The sequence below is a fragment of the Acinonyx jubatus genome, chromosome D3 (genome assembly GCF_027475565.1).
Source record: "Acinonyx jubatus isolate Ajub_Pintada_27869175 chromosome D3, VMU_Ajub_asm_v1.0, whole genome shotgun sequence".
NCBI lineage: Eukaryota > Metazoa > Chordata > Mammalia > Carnivora > Felidae > Acinonyx > Acinonyx jubatus.
In genome coordinates this window covers 42,196,780-42,210,919 of record NC_069392.1, presented here as the reverse complement: position 1 = coordinate 42,210,919, position 14,140 = coordinate 42,196,780, and the positions used below count along the sequence as shown (strand labels likewise).

At 42.1% G+C, this 14,140-nt stretch overlaps 1 protein-coding gene and 1 long non-coding RNA gene across 3 annotated transcripts in view; one reads left to right on the top strand and one right to left on the bottom strand.

Annotated features, from left to right (window-relative positions):
• LOC113602206 (uncharacterized) overlaps positions 1-7,753 on the top strand; it is a 35,386-nt gene extending 27,633 nt beyond the window's left edge. The window contains exon 2 of the long non-coding RNA XR_003423583.2: positions 175-7,753. This is a non-coding gene — a long non-coding RNA (uncharacterized LOC113602206). The remainder of the gene's footprint in view (positions 1-174) is intronic.
• Positions 1-14,140, bottom strand: part of COLEC12 (collectin subfamily member 12) — a 193,379-nt gene that overhangs the window by 68,940 nt on the left and 110,299 nt on the right. The window lies entirely within an intron of this gene.

Sequence of the window (14,140 nt, the reverse complement as noted above, 5' to 3'; positions counted from 1 at the left end):
CAGGACTCTTCTGACACAGTGCTTTTCTTCCCAATCTATTTTCCCTTCTCCTCCTCACTCCTAGTAGATCGCTACCTTCTCCATTCTCACCTTTCTTTTCCTTCTTTCCCTAGAACCAGTTCTCCATGGCAGTCTCTTTGATTCTTAGCAGCTCTATTTCTTTCTTTCCAACAGTGCCTTCAAGAACCTTACATCTGGACCACCAGAAAGAACCCCGAGTGCTTGTGACTGAGGATGGAGTGGGGCAAGGTAGAAATGTGAAGGATGGTTTCCAACAACATGCCCCCACCAGCCCAGGATTCCTTCTGGTAGGCCAGAGCTGGATGGACTGTTCACTCTTTTATCACAAACTAGATCTTCACTAGGAGAAAAAGTTAGAACAGGTCACTTACTCCCAGCCCAGATCCATGCAGCCTAAAAATTCTGTTAAAGCAAAAAATGAAAATTGGAGGATAAAAGGAAGAAATAAAAGGAATAAAGAGCAGGAGAGAGAGACTCAATTTCAGAGCGATCACACTGGATACAGGTCAAGGTTCAAAATACTAAAACTGTTTTTAATGTTCCACTAAGTAGCAGCCTCTCAGTGCCTCTAACAAGTGATTTAAGACAAGTGGTCTGCTCCCAAGGGGGCTCATGAATCTCCATGCATGACGGTTAGATCGAGAGAGTCTGGAGTCACACAGTTGGAAAGGTGGCAATGCAAAGGTCAGAAATACAAGGGAGGAGTCCATCCATCAACCCTGACAGGCGGGCATGCCCAGGATGGCAGAAGGGACAGAAGCCATCTGGTAGCTTTGCTTGCAAGACCAGATTAAGAAAGCACTAGCCCAGAAACCACAAAGGAGAAGATGGAGCTGTATTTCCGGAGGAAAAAGCAAAGACTTCTACCCAAAGCTGAGGTAAGAGCTTTATTTTATTATTTTTTTTCCCAGTGATGAAGAAAGAATTCTACTTCCCTCTGATTTGAATTATTTTTAACATACATGCCTCAGCTTTGATGCCCAACACGTCTGGCCATGTCTCTCTTCCCCTGCCTGAGATTTTTCAGTAGCTTCCCACTGCCTAGAGCGTAAAACGTAAACTCCACCGCATGGCACCAAAGGCCATCACGAAGAGACCTCTGCCTAACACTTCTTGTCTTCTTCCCGCATTCTCAGCTCAGACTTCAGAGGAGTTGCACCTTCCAGAACACATTACACTGTCTCATGATTTTCCCTCTGCTTCGAACACTTTCTCCTGCTTGCTTGCCTTCCTGCCCAAATTTTACTCATCCGCTATAACCCATCTAAAACTCCAGCTCCTCTGTGAATCCTGACTTCTAAGGCGTTCCCTCTCCTGGATGCCCACAGAACTTGAATGTGTTTCCATTCTACTGATTATCTTTTACCGTAATAGAGACTAGAGCTGTATCTTTCCATCTTTTTGCAACCAGTGCCTAGCACACAGGCAGTGCCCCAAACATATTCAGAATATTCAGATATCATTTGTTTCAATTCTACATGTATACATATTTAATTACACACACACACACACACACACACACACACACACACACACTGTCATCACCTCCTGCATCTCTAGGGTTGTGGGTTCTAGTTAGGACACTGGTTAGAAGTTTTTGACCAGGGCCCCAAGGTTGGGACAGATGTGATGTGATGAACAGAGTGAGTGGTCTATCTGAAATCAAGTTTGAAACCTGGAAATGAATGGCTTCAAATGCTTAGAAGTATTTCCTATCCACAGTCCTTAGCCTTCAACTCAGAGTATAAATGTTCGCACGTGGGGGGTAGGGAGGTTGTAAATCAAAGTGAGTGAGAGCAGACAGAGGGGGTACAGGGTCTTGTGCAGAGTCTCACTCCTGGTCCCCCCCTTCCAGCCTCCTGGGCAAATGGCCCCTGGCTAGTGGCTCTATATAAAGAGTCATTTATTATTTCCATCCATTTTAACTAGCCTTTTCCCAAGAACCACAGAATGTCAAAGATGCTGAGGTAAGCACTTGAGACTTTTGTAAATGTCAAAGGCAGTGGAGCCAGACTCCGAGAAAGTCAGATAAATGCAGGAAGGGACCCCTTGCATTCCAAAGCATGTGCAGAAAAGTGTAGAAAAGTACAGAAGTGGGTATTTATGTACAAAGGAATTTTTGAAATAGTTCATTGTACAGAGATATAATTCTGCTCCAAAACCTCAATTTTCAAGAAGTCTGGCATGAAACTGACAGGAGAAGAAAGGGGTATCTAAATCTGGAATATTCTGCACTTCTGAAACTGGGTGTAGTTGGTAGTTTGTAGGTGTGCTCACCTCTCATCAGGAAATAAACTGCTGGATTTACAAATGTTAAGAACTCATTATTTGGGCACGTTAAACAAGCATACCAGGTCTGTGATCTTCTAGAGATCTAAAAACTGCTACTGCCACCACAGGGGAGACAGGAGTTTTACTAGGAATTAGGAATACACTGCTATAATAATCCATAATATATTCATGGTGGAGTTGGAATAGTATTTTCACTATACATACCAGGTACACAGTGGGTTAAACAGGCATTGCAGATGATCAGAAGGTAAAACATTATTTCTAGAGAGAAATGTATCTTTAAATGATCAAACATCTGCCTTACAAATTACTTTGCCTGTTCCAAGTTAGGAACTACCTGTATAAATCATTCAGACACACTGATGAAAAAAAAAATCCCCTCTTCTACTTTTCATGCAGAGTGAAGAATATAGGATCAATTAGTTTCACAAGTGTATAGTCTGACTTACTACTTTATACAGCAAGTTGCTCCAAGGAAGGTAGAGTATCTCCTAAGTGTTCTGCATTTCATCACAGTGGAGGAGGTTTTTGTAACCTAGCAAATGTACGCCATGCAAAAATAGGACCCAGAAAGACTGACAGCCTGGAATTCTGGAGTGAACCCAATACAATGAAATTCAATACAGATGAAGTGCCTCCCTTACCTTAGTGGATGGTGTGGTGGAAAGGGCATGACACACATTTCGCTCCTGACACTCCACTTATTAGCACTCTGCCCCTCTGAGCACTAGCTTTCTTCTCTGTAATGTGGGCATAATTACATGCACATCACAAAATTATTGTACAGATTAAGTGAAATCATGCATTTACAATGAATATGGTAAATGTGGTACATATTGGGCGAATGCATCATAGTTACCTCTTCTTTCCTTGTAAAATGTAATTCACTTTTTGGGGTGTCTGCCTGCAGACAGAGAACACACTTTATGGTCTGTGCCTCCACGCAGTACGTTTTACAAGACAGTCCCCACATAAGAAGTCTGTAGTTTTCTAGTATTCCCTGTGGGAAAGTCCAGCTAATTCTAGAGTCCAGGATTGGGAAGCCCATTGCTGTGGTACACCTAAGCCACATCCTCCTACCTAGCCTTTATCAGTATTAAAGGTGAATTTTTTAATTAATAAAAAAAAGCATCTGCTGAAATATAAGATGGGGTAATGGCTTAGTAGTAGCATGAGGGAAAAAAGACTAGGAGTTTAGGTGAGTATCAAATTCAATATAAGTTAGGGATCTGGTGTAGCTAATGTGTAATATGTAGTGTGATAGAGGTATGGAGGGGAGTGACACCTCAGGAGGGAGACTGTATGTCCCCATATCCCAACTCCCAAAATGCCTTGTCATAACATCCCATAGCAAAACAAAATACCTGCCAGAAACATGATAAGATGTGGAACATGAAAACATGAGCTTACCTAGCTCAGCCGTGAAACTTAAGTTATGATTATATTGGTTTTGTATTAATGCAACATAATTCAAGATTAAAACCTAAAAACCAAGTAACCTTAGTTCCATCTTAAGGAGAAACCTACCAATTCAACAACAGGTTATAGCTTCTCCTCCACCCTAACCACCCTCCCCATCCCTTCTCCACACTCAGCCCATGTACCCAGGAATGCCTTTGATCAGTAAAGACTCTACAGTAGTGGTTCTCAGCCTCAGTTGCATGATATACCCCAGAAGTCTGTACAAATCTTGAACCCAGGTCAGTAAAGTCCAGGTGATTCCAATGCACAGTCAAGGTCAAGAACCACTACTCTAGAATGCTGGTCCCACTTGAACCCAGAGGATGGTACCAGTTCTGGTCCACAAACTTGAGGAAGATTGGAGAGAGTTGGGAGCCTGTTCAAATGAGAATGACCAGGATAGTGACAGAAGGACAACTGGCAAGGGACATGGAGATGAGGAGAATATACTCAGGGGGTGTATAATCGATACTTAACATACGTGGAGTTGATACTACCCAAAGCAATCTACATATTCAGTGCAATTCCTATCAAAATAACACCAGCATTATTCACAGAACTAGAATAAATAGTCCTAAAATTTGTAGGGAACCAGAAAAGATCCCAAATAGCCAAAGAAATCTTGAAAAAGAAAACCAAAGCAGGAGGCATCATAACTCTGGATTTCAGGCTATACTACAAAGCTGTAATCATCAAGACAGTATGGTACTGGCACAAGAACAGACACACAGATCAATGGAACAGAATAGAGAACCGAGAAATGGACCCACAAATGTATGGTCAATTAATCTTTGACAAAGCAGGAAAGAATATCCATGGAATAAAGACAGTCTCTTCAGCAAGTGATGCTCGGAAAACTGGGCAGCGACATGCAGAAGAACGAACCTGGACCACTTTCTTACACCATACACAAAAATAAACTCAAAATGGATGAAAGACCTAAATGTAAGACAGGAAGCCATCAAAATCCTCGAGGAGAAAGCAGGCAAAAACCTCTTTGATCTTAGCCGCAGCAGCTTCTTACTCAACACGTCTCAGGAGGCAAGGTAAACAAAAGCAAATATGAACTACTGGGACCTCATCAAAATAAAAAAGCTTCTGCACAGCAAAGGAAACAATCAGCAAAACTAAAAGGCAACTGACAGAATGGGAGAAGATATTTGCAAACGACATATCAGATAAAGGGTTAGGATCCAAAATCTATAAAGAACTTATCAAACTCAACACCCAAAAAACAAATAATCCAGTGAAGAAATGGGCGAAAGACATGAATATGTCTTCTCCAAAGAAGACATCTAGATGGCCAACTGACACATGAAAAAATGCTCCACATCACTCATCATCAGGGAAATACAAACTGAGATACCACCTCACACCTGTCAGAATGGCTAACATTAACAACTCAGGCAACAACAGATGTTGGTGAGGATGTGGAGAAAGAGGATCCCTTTTGCACTGCTGGTGGGAATGCAAGCTGGTGCAGCCACTCTGGAAAACGGTATGGAGGCTCTTCAAAAAACTAAAAATAGAACTACCCTACGACCCAGCAATTGCACTACTAGGTATTAATCCAAGGGATACAGGTGTGCTGTTTCGAAGGGACACATGCACCCCAATGTTTATAGCAGCACTATCGACAATAGTCAAAGTATGGAAAGACCCCAAATGTCCATCAATGGATGAATGGATAAAGAAGATGTGGTATATATATATACAATGGAGTATTACTCGGCAATCAAAAAGAATGAAATCTTGCCATTTGCAACTATGTGGATAGAACTGGAGGGTATTTTGCTAAGTGAAATTAGAGAAAGACAAATATCATATGACTTTACTGATATGAGGACTTTAAGAGACAAAACAGATGAACATAAGGGAAGGGAAACAAAAATAATATAAAAACAGGGAGGGGAACAAAACATAAGAGACTCATAAATATGGAGAACAAACTGAGGGTTACTGGAAGGGGTGAGGGAGGGGGGATGGGCTAAATGGGTAAGGGGCACTAAGGAATCTACTCCTGAAATCACTGTTGCACTATATGCTAACTAATTTGGATATAAATTAAAAATAAAATAAAATAAAATAAAATAGAATAAAATAAAATAAAAAGTGTTATGTGAAAACAGAGATGGGTCAGTTATAAATGTTTATTTCAAACTTCAGGAAAAATTAAAAAAAAAATTTTTTAATGAAAAAATAAATAAATAAAAATAAAATACCTGGAGCCCTGTCAAGTGTAGGAAAAAAATTGTTTTGTTCTCCCTGCATGACTATCAAAGGATGGAAACTAGAGGGAAATGATTTCAGTTCAATCTCAGGAAGAACTTTCTTAGAAGGAGAACTCTTCAAAGATGAAGAGGCCCTGAGGGAACGCACAACCCACAGCTGGACGTGAATGAGCGCAGACTGGTGTGAGGCCCCAGAGGCCAGAGATTCTATAATGGGAAATCAGACATCAGATGGGGGATCAGACTGGACAGCTTTTCAGGTCTGGTGCAGCTCTGTGATTTCCGGGGCTTGATGCTAGTAATGGACTAAGTTATCAACTTTACATGATGAAGAAAAAAATTTCGTTTAACTCAGGAAAACAAATCCATTAATAACCCTTACCTAATGGGTACACATGAGTGGGCTGGGATGTAGGAACAAACCCAAGAAGACTAAAATGCCCCAGAGCTCTTTCCACAATACCATACAGTTCATTAGAACAATTCAAAATACAGCCGTGAAAGGCAGCTACGCTGAATGCCCTCTCTGCAGCAGCTCTCCAGGAGCTATCTGATTTGAGAAGGCAGACACTCTGGAGGAGCTCCCTGCTGTTTATATGGCTGTCCAAGTTAATTATCCCTATATTTTCAGATGAAGTGAATGGTAATCTGTTTATCTAGGTCAAATGTTTGGAGCTGCCTCTGTCCCTTGATAGTCATACAAAAATACATAGTGTTATCCTTCTGGGCATTATAAGAAAAGATCAGGTTAAAAAAATAGCATCTACTTCTTTATAGGTTCAACACAGTAAGCCCTTATTTGTAAAGTACTCTAATTAAACCTAACTCTAAACAAGTAGTTTATAATGGGATTTTTTTAAAAAAGAAAAGAAATTTTGAATTCATGCCATCTTGTTGTCCTGAGATTATGAATATGTTTCCCCATAGAGATAATGAAAAGCTGACTTCTGGTTTCTGCAACCATTCCTAAGAGTAGTCACTTCCACTGAACAAGGAAAAATGCATGGTACTACCATAGACAGCTAATAAAGTGCAGGTATTGATTACCAGAGCAAAGAGGGGTGTTGGACTGGAGGAAGAAACTTTATATGTAACAATGCATGTGGGGGAGAATGTGATTTAACATGCAAAATAAAATCTCTGGAAGGGTAGGTGTTTCCTAATGTCATCTACGATTAAGATGTACTTTAAGGTCATCTCATTTTGGATCAAGTCAGTCAGAGTGAACTGAGGATAGAGTTAGGGTGGGTATGCCCACCTGGGAGAAAGGATTAATAGGAAACCTGCTGTGGGTGGGGATGGGAATAAGGACAGTCTTGGTTTGGTCCTGGAGGAATGGAACCTTTAGAGGACTACAGAATCACTGAGCAGCTAAAGTTACAAACTCCCATCCATCTATGTCCCTTTGAGACACTTTTCTGTACTAACTAGATCCAACATGTCTAACGTTATTACATGCAAGGCATCTAACCAAACGTGAGCATACAGCAATGATGGGAAGACTAAGACATGCCTGCTGCCATCTTCGAGTCTCAGGAGGATAATGCTATTAAGACCTCCACACTCAGGGCGCCTGGGTGGCTCAGTCGGTTGAGCATCCGACTTCGGCTCAGGTCATGATCTCACAGTTCATGAGTTCAAGCCCCACGTCAGGCTCTGTGCTGACAGCTCAGAGCCTGGAGCCTGCTTCGGATTCTGTGTCTCCCTCTCTCTGCCCCTTCCCTGCTCATGCTCTGTCGCTCTCTGTCTCTCAAAAATGAATAAAAGTTAAAAAAAAAATAAAAAATAAAAGACCTCCACACTCAAAGTGCTATCTGTGCACCAGCAGCAATAGCATCACCTGGATGGAAGCTTCTCAGAAGCAGAACGTCAGGCCTCCCCCCAGACCTACTGAATCAGAATCCGCATTTTAACAAGATCCTTAAGTGATTCCTTTGGCTCATTAAAGCTGGAGAAGCACTTTGGTAAGAGACCTTAGAATTTCTATCCTCCCATTTAAAAAAAAAAAAAAAGACTATTTTTAAGGCAGTTTTAGGTTTGCAGCAAAATTGAGGGGAAGGTACAAGATTTCCCATGTACTTCCTGCCTACCCACTTGCACAGTCTCCCCCATTATCCACATCCCCCATCAGAGTGGCACATTTGTTATAGGTGACACACCTACATGGACACATCATGATCACCCAAAGTCCACAGTTCACATTAGAGTTCATTCCTGATGTTGCACATCTTGTGGGTTTAGATAAATGTATAATAACGTGTATTCACCATTATAGCATCACACACAGTAGATTCATTGCCCTAAAAAACTCTGTGCTCCATGTATTCATCCCTCCCTCCCCATTACGCCTGACAATCACTGACATTTTTACTGTCTCCATAGCTTTGCCTTCTCCAGAATGTCACACAGTTGGAATTATACAATATGTAGCCTTTTCAGACTGGTTTCCTTCACTTAGTAATATGCATTTATGTCTCCTCCATGTATTTTCTTTTTTTTTTTTAATTTTTTTTAACGTTTATTTATTTTTGAGACAGAGAGAGACAGAGCATGAATGGGGGGGGGGGGGTCAGAGAGAGGGAGACACAGAATCTGAAACAGGCTCCAGGCTCTGAGCTATCAGCACAGAGCCCGACACGGGGCTCGAACTCACAGACTGAGAGATCATGACCTGAGCCGAAGTCGGACGCTTAACCGACTGAGCCACCCAGGCGCCCCTCCTCCATGTATTTTCATGGCCTGATAGCTTCTTTATTTCTAATGCTAAATTATATTCCATAATCTGGATGCATTATAGTTTATCCATTCACCTACTGAAGGACATCTTGGTGGCTTATAAGTTTTGGCAGTTATGAATAAAGCTGCTATAAACATCTGTGCACAGGTTTTAGTGTAGACATAAGTTTTCATCTCCTTTGAGTAAATGTCAAAGAGTATGATCGCTGGATTGTATGGTAAGAGTATGTTTAGTTTTACAAGAATAACCTTTCATTTCTTAGCTACAGAGCCGAGGCCCAGAGAAGTTAAACGACTTGCCCAAAGTCACACCATAAATTCATGGAAGCCAGGCCCAGAACACACATTTCTTGCTGCTTCATCTGGAAACATATGTTGTTATGGGAAAATAATGAATATGGAAGCCAGGGAGACCTGAATTTGGAAGCTCTGTGCCTCAGTTTCCTCACCTGTGGCCACTACGATGCTAATACTTGCCTAGTAGCATAATTGTGAAGATTCAGTGAAACACCTGAAAGAGCTCAAGGTCCACAAAAAATGTAACTTCCAAAAAGTTATTGTTCCTATTGGTACCTTCTAGAGGCACAGAACCTCTGAAAGGGGCCAGCTGCACTCCTCACTGAGGCTTCAGGGGCTCTCCACGTGGTGAGGAGTTTTGTTGGGCAAGAATGGAGAACTCTACTTCATCTGCTGAAGGGTGGGGTACCACACTGCTGCCCATGTTCTTTAAGACTGCTGTCCAAGCTTTATATAGATCCCTGGATGTTTCCAGTGCTGTTTTCTAACACAGTGACAAGCTCGCTTTTGGCAGATTAATTGGTAGAGTTGTCAGCACAGCTGCCTTTTATTGCCAATAAATGTGGGTCCTTCTGAGCTGTGGTCTTAATTATTTGTTATTTCTTTTTCCAAGGGGGGTAACATATGTCCTTCTTTAGCTGGTGTTTTCTTGCATCAGGGCAAGAAACTGAAGGGTGCACTGAGGCATTTATCATATGGCAGTGACTAGGAGCGTTAGAGAAAGCAATAAACTAGCAGAAGCTGGAATACCCTTCTACTAGCCTTTTTCCTTTTCTCGATCCTCTCACTCCCCCCCTTTCTCCTCCCCACCAAACCCGTGCTTAAAGGCAAGAGGCAGAAAAACTTCTGCATCCAGTTTAAGCCCCATGATAAAATTTCTACTGGTATAATATTGTGATTTCCCTCTCCCCATTTAAGAAATGTTTGAAGTGGGGCACCTGGGTGGCTCAGTCAGTTGAGCGCTGACTTCAGCTCAGGTCATGATCTCACGGTTCGTGGGTTCAAGCCCTGCATTGGGCTCTGTGCTGATGGCTCGGAGCCTGGAGCCTGCTTTGGATTCTGTGTCTCCCTCTCTCTCTGTCCCTCCCTGCCCATGCTCTGTCTCTCTCTCAAAAGTAAAAGTTAAAAAACAAAAACATAAGAAATGTTTGAAGGCTTCTAAGCCATAGGGCAATCCCTCGGTGATATTTTCTTATGCAATATTTGAGAACTATCAATCTCAGCACCATTGATTCAGATACAACTATAAATGACTGTATTTTTATAGCTCTTAAAAATAATGTACTCTAAGAAAATTCAGAAACTTTGTTGACAGTATTTACAGAATTAGGCAAAAACTGTTTTTGATGAGTGTAATCACTGAACAAATCATGTGTAATTTGAAAATCTTCAAAATCCTGTTGGATTTATCACTGTTTTTCCTTACATGTAACAAAATTAATGCCATATAAAGCAGAATCCTGCTGAGTTTACTTTTTATCCTACCAAGAAATATTCAGTTCAGCCAATTGTTAGCTTTTTCCAACATTGGGGATCTAAGGGAATCAAAGGAAAATGTAATCCATGCGGGAACACATAGGTCTGTTTTCAGCCAATAGTTTCAGTATCTTCCCCACAAAATGTTTTACTAGATTTGCTGCTAGGCAGATAGATGTGAGCTTCACCTTCTTCATGTCTACCTTCTTGTCAAGGGGCTAGGGAACTGTAAAACAATCTCAGCTGGACAACAGGAGGGATAATGAGCAAAAAGAACTTGGTAATAAGCCATCTACATAATTGGTACATGAAAAAAATCAAGCTAAAATGGTAATTTTTAAGGCTGTTAGTAGCACTCAGCTTCCACAATGGCAAGACACAGTAAACTACTTATTATACTATTTTATTATAGTCAAATACCACCTCATTTTAAATGGAAGCCTTGTAAAATTGAACTAGATTGATGTCTTAACCAGAGTTATCTGTATAATCTCTAACTAAATCTGCCTAATTGGGTCATCAGCAATGGCTCTCTTGGCCATTAGTCTTAATTAGCATGGCGCCATCAATACTGCACACACTCACATGCCTTCCAAGTAGCAGCTAGCATTAGCCACCTACCTTTTTTTTTTTTTTTTTGAGAGAGAGAGTGCATGTGTGGGGGTGCAGAGCAAGAGAGGGAGGAGAGACACACAGAGAGAGAGAATCCCACTAGAGAGAATCCCACACAGAGAGGGAGGGAAAGAGAGACACACACAGAGAGAAAGAATCCCACTAGAGGCGGGGGGGGGGGGGGGGGTGGGGTAGGGAGCGGGGAGGGAGAGAGAGAGAAGCAGGGATCACCCACAGTGGGACTCATGCTCACCTGAAGTGGGGCTTGAGTTCACCCAATGCGATACTCAAACTCATGAACCAAGAGGTCATGACCTGAACCAAAGTCAGATGCTTAACCGACTGAGCCACCCAGGCGCCCCCACCCACCTTTTTATGAAGAGATTCACTCAAACATATGTATGTGGGTCTCCCCAAATGCCAAGCATACATCCAGTGAAGGTGGTAAACCTCAACTTTAACTTACTGAACTGATTAACTACTTGTGGCCAGCCAATGTCCAAGAGCCAGTATGTCACAGGGATGGACTAAATAGAGATAACACTGGAGAAACAATGGGAGGTATTCCTGGCAATGATGGGCTACCAACTAATTAATGTGACCCTGAAGCCAGCTTTTGTCACAAAATCAGAGTCCCAGGGACACTTGAAGAGGAGCAGGCACATCAGTACTTGTAATAACTGACTGTGCTTATAAAATTCTCACTCACCATTACTGCTCCCTTTCCTTCAGGCCAAGGAACACTTGCGAGATCACACACCTTTTGTCCCAAGCCAGGGTCTGCTTTACACTTTCAACATAGGGAGAAGTTTGGAGTCCTCCTGTCCCCATCACTTTGGAGTCCTCCTGTCCCCATCTCTGCATTGCTCTTCTTTCTCCCGAATGCCATCTACCTGTCTCCCGGCTCCCGGTGAACTCACTGTGCCTATCAGCTAGTGGCATTTCCTCACTTGCTGCCCTCTCCAATGCCCCTGGATTCTGATGACCTCTTCCTTCTATAACAAACATTTCCTCTCCTGGTGAGTATGTAAGCCAGGTGTTAGAAAGAAACAACTTGTCTGTATGATTCACAATTTATTGTGAAAATAGAACAACTAGCCACAACTCTCCCAAGGGTATTAACAATTGAAAGGATGACCTTATTGACAATATTGAATTTATCATTGATAGACTTCCAACGAGTGTAACTTTGAAAAGGAAGCTGTTTCAGGCAGAATAAGGAAAGGATGTTTGAAAAGATACCTATATCCATTTCACACACACACAGCCATGCTGTACAATACTATGCAGCAATTTTTTAAAATGACATAGTGCCATATATACTTAAGTGGAAACTCTCCAAGGTACTGTAACAGCAAGCCCCTTTGGGGATTCTTTAATCCAACCACAAGGTCAAAAATAAGGTCATCACTGGTCTTCTCCCACTATTTCAGAATAATCATCCCCTCTGCTCCACCTACTCCCCGAGAGAATCAAGCTCACTCAAAATGCCACCCACAGACTCAAGCCTGAAGAACAGAGCTGAAAACCTGGCACAGCACCTCTGAAAAATTGTTCAGCCCTGACCCTGGCCAATGGATGTGGAAATCTCATCTGTGGTCAAAATCACACTCACAGATCAGGCCACAGATGCAAATCCATTTTCTGCCATGGTATCCACAGACCTCATCTACAGCTTTCTGATGACTGGCTTTCATTCTAATTGAAAGGCCAACGATAAGATCCTGATGGAATTTTTCCTTAACATTAAAAGCACAAAGGGGCACCTGGGTGGCTCAGTCAGTTAAGTGCCTAACTTCGACTCAGGTCATGATCTCACGGTTCGTGGGTGCAAGCCCCATGTGGGGCTCTCTGCTGTCAGTGCACAGCCTGCTTCAGATCCTCTGCCCTTGCCCCTCTCTAAAGTAAGTAAACCTTTAAAAAACGCACAAATAAAAACATACAGCAAACACAATGTCAGACTCTAATTTCACAGGATGCCATGTCAACCCGAGGCCTATCCTAGGACCCGTAAGTGCTTTGCCCAGCAAGGGGCTAGAGTGCTCCAAATCATATATGCATTTCCCAAGAGCAGGCCTCAGATGCTCTCAAAATCTGGGAAGGGAAGCCAGTCCTGCTGCACAAACGGTGGTTTGTTACGGAACAGGCCTACGCCTGTTGTCCTGTGAGCTATTTTTGAAAAAGAGGCAAGATGAGTAAGTTGAATTACAATCTTTCAAAGCAGAAACTACTTTCCAGGACCCAGATATTTTCAGAAATGTTCCATTAACTATTTCAAGGCACAAAAGATCATTTAGCAAATGATCTTTATTGTACTTAAAGGTTAAAAAGATAACAAAGGCAAAGGCTCCTTTGGTGCATGAATTATAATCCTAAAGACTTAAGAAGGCCCTGTTTTCCTAATGCCCTTGTCATAGTACAGCAGCAGGTCACAAAGACACAAGGACAGTCCTTGCCTGCTACACTGGTGGGTCAGACATCATCCCCACAGCAGCAAACTGGGATCTGTTAGGAAGTAACCATGCAGGTGGCTGAGGGAAGCTGTGTGTTGATGGGGAACTGGTTCCACTCTTTCTCTCTTCCTTCCTTCCTTTCTTTCTCATGTGAATTTCCAGTTTTACTGCAGAGCCATTTAATGGCTTTTTCCAAACCAGTCTCAGGTTTGGATGTCACAGTCTTGTTTCCACCGACTTAACATGAACTCCATCTCTAACAACTTGGGAGGTTGGAGAGAAGAAAGCTCTTTGGGTATGTACCTACTTTCATCTTGTAGACTCCCAATGTTTTGAACTGAAAAAGACTTAGGAGATGATACATTCTCTCATTTGAAGAGTATGTACCAACTGGATGCCAAATGGAAAGGGGTGCGTGGTAATGTGTGTCCCCAAACAGAGAAGAGAATAGGGAAAGACGTTCTGGAATGTTTTACCCTGATTGATTTGGGGAGGGGTTACTTTGGGGTATCTTTGGCAAGTAACTGCAGCAAAAGTGTCTCCATTTTTCAGCAAATACAC